Source organism: Canis lupus, chromosome 13 (assembly GCF_048164855.1).
Source record: "Canis lupus baileyi chromosome 13, mCanLup2.hap1, whole genome shotgun sequence".
NCBI classification, from domain to species: Eukaryota; Metazoa; Chordata; class Mammalia; order Carnivora; family Canidae; genus Canis; species Canis lupus.
Window position 1 is genome coordinate 38,314,855 of NC_132850.1, and position 7,897 is coordinate 38,322,751.

Genomic DNA, 7,897 nt, shown 5'->3' on the forward strand with positions numbered 1-7,897 from the left:
AGCTCCAGTCTTTACATCTGTCCATGTCTGTCTCCAAATTTTTTACAGATGCCAGTCCTACTGAATTAGGGACCACCCTAATGACTTCATTTTAACTTGATTACTTCTATAAAGAAGGAGACCCAATCTCCAAAAAAGAAGTCACCTTCTGAAGAATGGATGATTCAGACCTTAACATGTGAATTTTGGGGGGACGTGATTCAACCCATTACATCTGTGATAGCCAACTGCTAATGGCCCTGAATCCCCTCACTGTTATCTGAACAATTGTGGACAAAGAGGTCCTGAGAATTCCTCTTTCCTGGCCTTGAGATCACATCAGCTCAGGCTGATTATGCTCAGCATCATTCCAAAAACACAAATCCTTCAGTTTTGCTGACTTTTACTTCTTGACCATAAGTGAATGGAGGACCAAGACAAATGATCTTCGATGGACTACTGGCAATGTTTATTCCCACTAAAAATCAAACCCACCATAATTTCTTTCTAATGGCCCAACTGATCTCGGAGTAAGGCCTACAAATCTATGAGGCCCTCAGTCCCCACAGCTTCAGGAAGACAAAAACGTCAGTGATTTTCTTTACTAGGCACTGTCCCAGGGTCCCCCGGGTCCTGGTTTTATTATTGCTGTATCCATGAGGTGTGGTCTGTGCATAATCTGAGACCATCAGCTGCATGCCGGACAGCCTTGATTTAAAGCAAAATGCCATGGATGGTATGGCCCAAATAGTGAAATGAAGGAGTGAAATGAAGCCTAGAGTGAGAAATGGCTCAGATTTGAGAACCTGTAGTATTTACCTGAGGGGACATAAACAAATCATGCTTCTAGGTGGGAGCAGCCTGCACCCCACAAGTATTTCTTTGAGAGCTGACACAATTACAGGGAGTGACTTGAACAGTAGAATAAAATATGTTCATATCAAACCTGTCAGTGACGCCTGCTTTTGTGAACTTAAATCAAGTTCAAGGTGACCTTGACCATTTGGAGAAGTGGATACATGCAAACAGCGAGAGGTTTCACAGGTAATTCATATGGGATAATTCAGTCGTCATAAATATAAGCCACTGATGGGATTGATTTTGTAAGAGACTGGCAACTTGAGTTTCAGAGGCTAGATGGGATGGGTGGGTGAAGGAAGAGCAGAAGGATGTGTCCTAACATGAACATGTGCAAATAGGACGGGCAGATCCCAGCAGAGCAGTCTTCAGACTTTTTTGAGAGTGACTCGTGGTAAAAACGTACATTGTGACCTCATGCATGTACATATACATATATATAAATCTGAAAAAAATGTTTCACAAAATAATACCCTTTCTACATGGGAGATTCTACACTCTATTCCATTCTAGGCTATCCTATTCTATCCTATCCTACCCTTTACCCATTGTTTTAATGCTAGCATGAACCACTACATTGATTTTTATGACCTACCTAGTGGGTTACAGCTTGACAGGATGAGAGGATTATCCCAATATGAGTGGTTTTCAATAGGGTGGGGTTGGGAGGTATTTGATGATCTCCAAAGATGTTTTAGGTTGTCACAGTTGGGAGGGTACTAGTAGATAGAGGCCAAGGATGTTGCAAAATATCCTACAGGACAGCTCCCCACAACAAAGAATCACCATGCCCAAAATGGTAGTAGTGCTGCTGCTACTGAGCAACCAACCACTCTATACTTAGCACTATGCTAAATATTCTTGGAAAGCCTGATTTTCAGGATGAGTTCCTCAGAGCCTTGGGAGCTCTGTTAAAGTGGTTCCAGAGGCTAGAGTTTTGGGGAGAACCGTAGGGCTCCAAGCATCCCACCACTCCCCCACCAGTCTGAACAGGCTGGCCTTTATTTTTAGGAGGATGAACTCATCCAGGTTTTCTTGGGATTTTCCTGGCTTTAGCACCGTACATAACCACATCTCAGGACCACCCTTGGAGCCTGGCAAACCAGGCCAGTTGATCACCCTGTAGTATACTGGACAAGAAAAGTGGTTCTTGAGGAGAAAGGGTTCTGCTTCAGTTCCCCTGAATCATTATTTGTGCCCAGTGTTAATACAGTTATGTATCAAGGTAGCTTTATTTGAACCTCCTCTCTCCAGAAGAGACTGTAACAACATTTTCTCTTGTGAAAATGGGATATCCACCCAAAGGTGAGGAGATGGAAGACCTTCTTCTGCATAGGATGTCTCCAATCATTTTAAAAATAGAACAAGAAGAGAAGGTTGTTAAAAGCCACTGCTTTCAGAAGCATGAGTCTTACAATGGGAGTCTGCTGAGGAGAACCTGGCGATCTCTAAGGGATCCATTTTAAAATATTAGGACAAACATTATATGTTCTCATTCATTTGGGGAATATAAATAATAGTGAAAGGGAATATAAGGGAAGGGAGAAGAAATGTGTGGGAAATATCAGAAAGGGAGACAGAATATAAAGACTCCTAACTCTGGGAAACGAACTAGGGGTGGTGGAAGGGGAGGAGGGCGGAGGGTGAGGGTGAATGGGTGACGGGCACTGAGGGGGGCACTTGACGGGATGAGCACTGGGTGTTATTCTGTATGTTGGTAAATTGAACACCAATAAAAAATAAATTTATTATAAAAATAAATAAATAAGATGTTATTAGTGGTTTGGGGACCAGTCTTGTGAAAGAACATTAAAGAACTAGGTTTCTGTCCCCAGGCTAAGAACCCTGGGGACAGAAAGATCTTAATCACCATCTTCACAGAACGAAGTAACGAAGTAACGAAGCTATGAGAATGATTTTAAGCAGCTGTTCTCTGCTTCTACACTTGACAGGTTAAAAGGGATTGTAGTGAAATATTAGGAAGACCTTCTTGCCTTTAAGAAAATGTTTGGAATGTCTTATTTTTAATTTTTTTTCTGAGAAAAGATAAGAATTTACCTTTTAAAAAATATAATTTTTTGAGTTGGGTGCTTCCTATAGTCAGGGAACTATTGGCTGTGGCCTCTTGAGCTTCCTTCAGTCCGTGATTCTATGAATGGCTTGAACCTTTATCTGGTAAGTGCCCTGGGCTAGATATACTCCAGAATTAATGAAAAAAGACATGAATCCTATCTGTTAGGAAACAGCATTCCCCAAACAGTCAATCAAAAAATATCAACCACATTTTTTTTTTTTAGGTCATATCTTCTTGAAAATGTCCCTGTAAGGGTATGTTTTCCCTATTTCGTGGAAGCCAATTTATTATGGTTACTCAGGTAGTTTCTCCAGGACCCCAGAGGTACAACTAATTAAACTTCAACAAGGTAGTACCTGACCTCACTACCTGACCTCCTCTCAGTGCCATTTTGTTAGACCTTGGTTCAGTGTTCTTGTATGCCTTTAGCAGAAGGTCAACAAAATATTTCAGAGCTATAATTAATAATATAGTTCTTGTTCTTTAAGTGTTTTGAAAGCAATAGAAAGTTCCCCTGAATCATTGTTTGTGCCCAGTGTTAATATAGTTATATATCAAGGTAACTTCATTTGAACTTCCTCTCTCCAGAAGAGACTGTAACAACATTTTCTCTTGTGAAAATGGGATATCTACCCAAAGGTGAGGAGATGGAAGACCTTCTGCATAGGGTGTCTCCAATCATTTAAAAAATAGAAACTACTTTTTATTGCCCTGATGCGTTGGGATCTTGTAGAGAGTGACATGTTGGTGAAGCCTGACTCAGAAGTGAGAGGGCTGCTCATTGAGATGCAAAACCCTAGAAAGAGTGAAGTGAGCTCAGCTGCTGTCACCTTTCAGTGCCCCCTTCGTGGAAACTTCCGGGGAAAGAGGGGGGGGGCTGCTGAGGGACCACGGGTACACAAATGAGCCTCTTCGCCAGCTTGTCAGGATGCTTCTAGGTATAAACAGTGCATCCCTAACAAGGCAACACCTCATTTTGCTCCCTTAGGAATAGAGAATCTCTTTGAAAACTCAGGAACTGTGTCACTGGTATTTATAGTATTTTAATTATTATAGACTCGTTTGTTCAATTTAAGAGGCCGTGGATAACACTTAAATACCTGAATGGTCTAGCCTGCATTCGAAGAGTCACTGAGCTATAAAATAGTCATTTGCTCAACCCTGTTGTCTTAGACCATTAGTTACTACTGAGATCCATAATGATTTGGCCATTTCCAGCGATAAGCGAAAGAGAAGTGGTTCATTATCTTTAGCACCCACAACTGAAATTACTTGTTGCAACTCTTAACTGAGTGGTTCTATTGGCTAATAGTTCTTCCTAAAATTAAATGATATTTTTTGTCAAAGAAAAGTCATTTCTCCCCCCTCAGATAACTGCACATTTATCTTGTCCTAGAATACATATTATATCCTTAGCGAAAAAAGGAATGTGAAAAGCTTTCTCATATTTCGAATAAAAAATCATTAAGCAAAGTTCTTGCCGCTTAAGTGGGAAAAAGTCACTGCAAATAATATCATACAAAGTAATGGCCTTATTCCAGTTTGCTTTCCGGATGGAACACAATGGTTCCGCACAGACATTTCTGAACCAAGTAGAAAAGAGGAACAATGCGCAGAAAATAGAGATGAAATTGTAGGTTCAGGATGGTTTGGTGATCTGCTAAACATTTCTTAGCTGGGTAAGGAAAAAATGCCTTGGTAAATACAAGAGGGGTGTGGGGTGAGATCTGGAGCCCCTAGGTTGGGGGAAGAGGGGAAACAAAAGTGGACGAAACTCATTTGAAGATATAATAAATCGGAATGGGGGTGTGTGGAAGGGAACAGACGAGGAGAATAGGGATAAAGGAAGGCTGAGGCACCTGGGAGAACGTGGGAGTGATGGTCATTTTAGGAACAGGAAGCTGCATCTTGCCTTCTTCTGAGTGTTTCTCTCTAATGTGAGCTCTCTGACTCTCTCGGAACCTCCAGGAAGCTCCTCGGTGGCTCTGGCCTCCCTAGGCCCCTGTTTCTTTGCTTTTTAAGTGTTTGCTTTTTGTTTGTTTCGCTTTAGAGGGCTTAGTCACCTTTCTGAAACTACTGTATAAACCATATGTTTGCTTGGGGCCTGGCCTTCCCTCCCAGATGGAGGAGTTTGGTCTGCTTTGTTTCCTCCTATCGTCACATCCAAGGACCTAGAGTAGTGCGTGACTCAGGGTGGACCCCGACACATAGTTTTGAATGAATGAATGAGTGATTGAATGAGAGCCACTGCTACCTTTAAGGCTTTCAGAAACACTGGAGAAGTTGTGCCAGCCCACCTCAAATGACCTTATTTAAATTGACTGGTTGGTATCATCTGAAGGTTTCAGTTACTTTGAAGTTCTAACAACCCTTTCTTTTCCCAGTTTTCTCTTTCCAGGAGTCTGGCTTTTACCTGTACAAATTTTTGGCCTCTGTCCCTAGTCAGGAAGCATAGACCAAATTGTATACTGTTTTGTTTTAATTTTTTAAAAGATTTTATTTATTTATTCATGAGAGACACACAGAGAGAGAGAGAGAGGCAGAGACACAGGCAGAGGGAGAAGCAGGCTCCATGCAGGGAGCCCAATGTGGGACTCAATCCTGGGACTCCAGGATCACACCCTGGGCCAAAGGCAGGTGTTAAACTGCTGAGCCACCCAGGCCTCCCTACTGTTTTGTTTTATGAGAAGAACGGATTATGGTTTTTTAAGATTCTGCAAATTTATTTGGAGATAGATTTTTTTTCTACTCTTGCTAACAAATGATCAATAATGAAATAATAAACATTATGTAACAGTGATCTTCCCCCCCCCCTCTAGAAATATGGATGAAATGTATACTGGACTCTCCATCCCACATATCCTACATTCTGCCTTCTGGTTTTCAACTCCAGAAGCTAAAAGCTGACAACCCAAGAATTATACTTGCTTAATGCAGAGAAGCTGTTATTAGGATGGCTCATGGAAGTGCTTTCCTGGTTCAGAGTGGTGATGCAAGCAAATAAAGCTGACCTGCCTGAAGCAGCAGGGAGAGGTAAGGCCTAGGGTGGGTAAGTTGGAAGGTGCTTGCCTTCTCAAGAAGGTATTCAAATTGCCATTTTGAAAAGTGATGCTAACTAAACATAACACATGTATATTAGCTTTTTGGGAATGCCATTTTGTGTCTATGATTCCTAATCTCAAGCTAATGGCATTAAAATGCTGATTCTGGTCATAGATCTAACTTTTGTTTCATAATTCCTTAAAAACTGTCTAGTCAATCAATTCTTTGACTCATATGATGGTCTTATGTGCATATATAGATACGCACATATATATGCGTATATATCTTTGTATGTATATCTTCTGTGAATATATATGAATGAATGAATATATATGGATATACATATATACAGTGAAAATTAAGAAAAAGGGGTTATGTATCAAATCAATAGTAGAGAACAAGACGTTATGTGGAGGAAGGTAAAAACAATCCACGTACTGCAATAATTCAGCAAAAGCATCAGATTGGAACAGAGGTGATGAAGAAAACAGAGGTGATAAGACGTCACCCTGTCTCTAAAATTCTTGAGGAGATGAATAGGGATGAGACTCTCCCATCACACATGGAATATGATTTAACCCAGTTCTGTTTGCAATTGGTTCAAACCCCAACTCCTCCTTTACTAGTTGTTTGGCCTTAGACATGTTACATAACTTGTGTTAACTCTGTGTTAAAGTGCCCTTGTCTGTATAGTGGTGTTTATAATGTAGGTGCTTCAGGATCCTTATTCAAAAGGACGTTGCGAGCATTCAGTGAATTAAGGCACGCAAAGGACTTAGAGCAGGGACCATTATTGTGAGTGTATAGGAAGGATTTGTTTATTTATTATTATTATTATTATCATTATTATTATTATTATAACTTTATTGTAATTGCAAAGGCAGGGAGCTCTGTTGACATTGAGGTTATGCTTATTCACCTCCTCTATCTTCCTTGCCCCCTTTGCTCACTTGTTTAAAGTAATCGTAATGGGTTGTACTGATCAATGTAACTCTAATACCTCCACATATTGTTGATGGATATGCCCTTTTATATAGAAAAATTCATGGCTGTTGTTAGTGTCTTCTATGTGATTAGAAATGAGGGGCAGGAACTATATCTCATCCTGGATCCAGACCTTGGAAATCCCCTAAGTCGAGCATTTTTGGAAACCTAATGGCAATCCCAGCTAGGGGTTTTTTCCCGGTTGGTATAGCACACAGTAGGTCCTTACTACAAGCCTGTTGAATATGTGAGACCATTATGCACCCACACTTCCTAATCGCTGGAGTCCTTTCCCTTGGAGATTTGATTAGAAAAGTATGCTCATCTTTCATGACCTGAGAACAGCATTGTTTATGCCTCTAGTTTTGCAATCCTTCAGAAGCCCTGCTCTTCAGCTTCTAGACCTGATTATACCTCCTAAGAGAAAGACTTAAAAGTGCACCCTTCAGCTGATGTGCCTCAGATATCCTACCAACCTGTCCTTCCTTTCTTCTCGGTGGTACCCCAAATGCACGTGCGTGTGTCTGTACACACACACACACACACACACACACTCACTGACTTACGCACACACAAACATAAAACAATAATAAAAGCCTCTTCCTTGAGCCAAAACAAAACAATCTCATCTTCCCCAAAATGCTCCCTCCATGTGTGTCAATATATGATATCAGTGCCCACTGGATGATTGAAAAACTAGTTTTGCTAGCAGAAAGATTAATCTGTCTCTTCACAACCCAAGATGGCACATTCTTTCCAGACTCTCAGAAAAGACAGAACTCACATCCTATAGACAAAGATGAGGTTGCCTTCCATGAGCTGTGTGCCTCTCTCAGGCTGCTCAGTCCCTTTCAAATCCATGTTTAGGAGTTTAGTTGCATCAGTAAACTCCTAAGAGGAGCAGGATGTATTGAAGAGGTTGCATGGGATTTGCCACTCACCACTTTGAGTTTTCAGTCT

At 40.9% G+C, this 7,897-nt stretch overlaps 1 long non-coding RNA gene across 1 annotated transcript in view; it reads left to right on the forward strand.

Annotated features, from left to right (window-relative positions):
* The window catches only part of LOC140602924 (uncharacterized), a 38,025-nt gene extending 32,143 nt beyond the window's left edge, over positions 1 to 5,882 (forward strand). Inside the window, exons 3-4 of the long non-coding RNA XR_012005928.1 lie at positions 49 to 1,023; positions 5,731 to 5,882. This is a non-coding gene — a long non-coding RNA (uncharacterized lncRNA). The remainder of the gene's footprint in view (positions 1 to 48; positions 1,024 to 5,730) is intronic.
* The last annotated feature ends 2,015 nt before the right edge of the window (positions 5,883 to 7,897 follow it).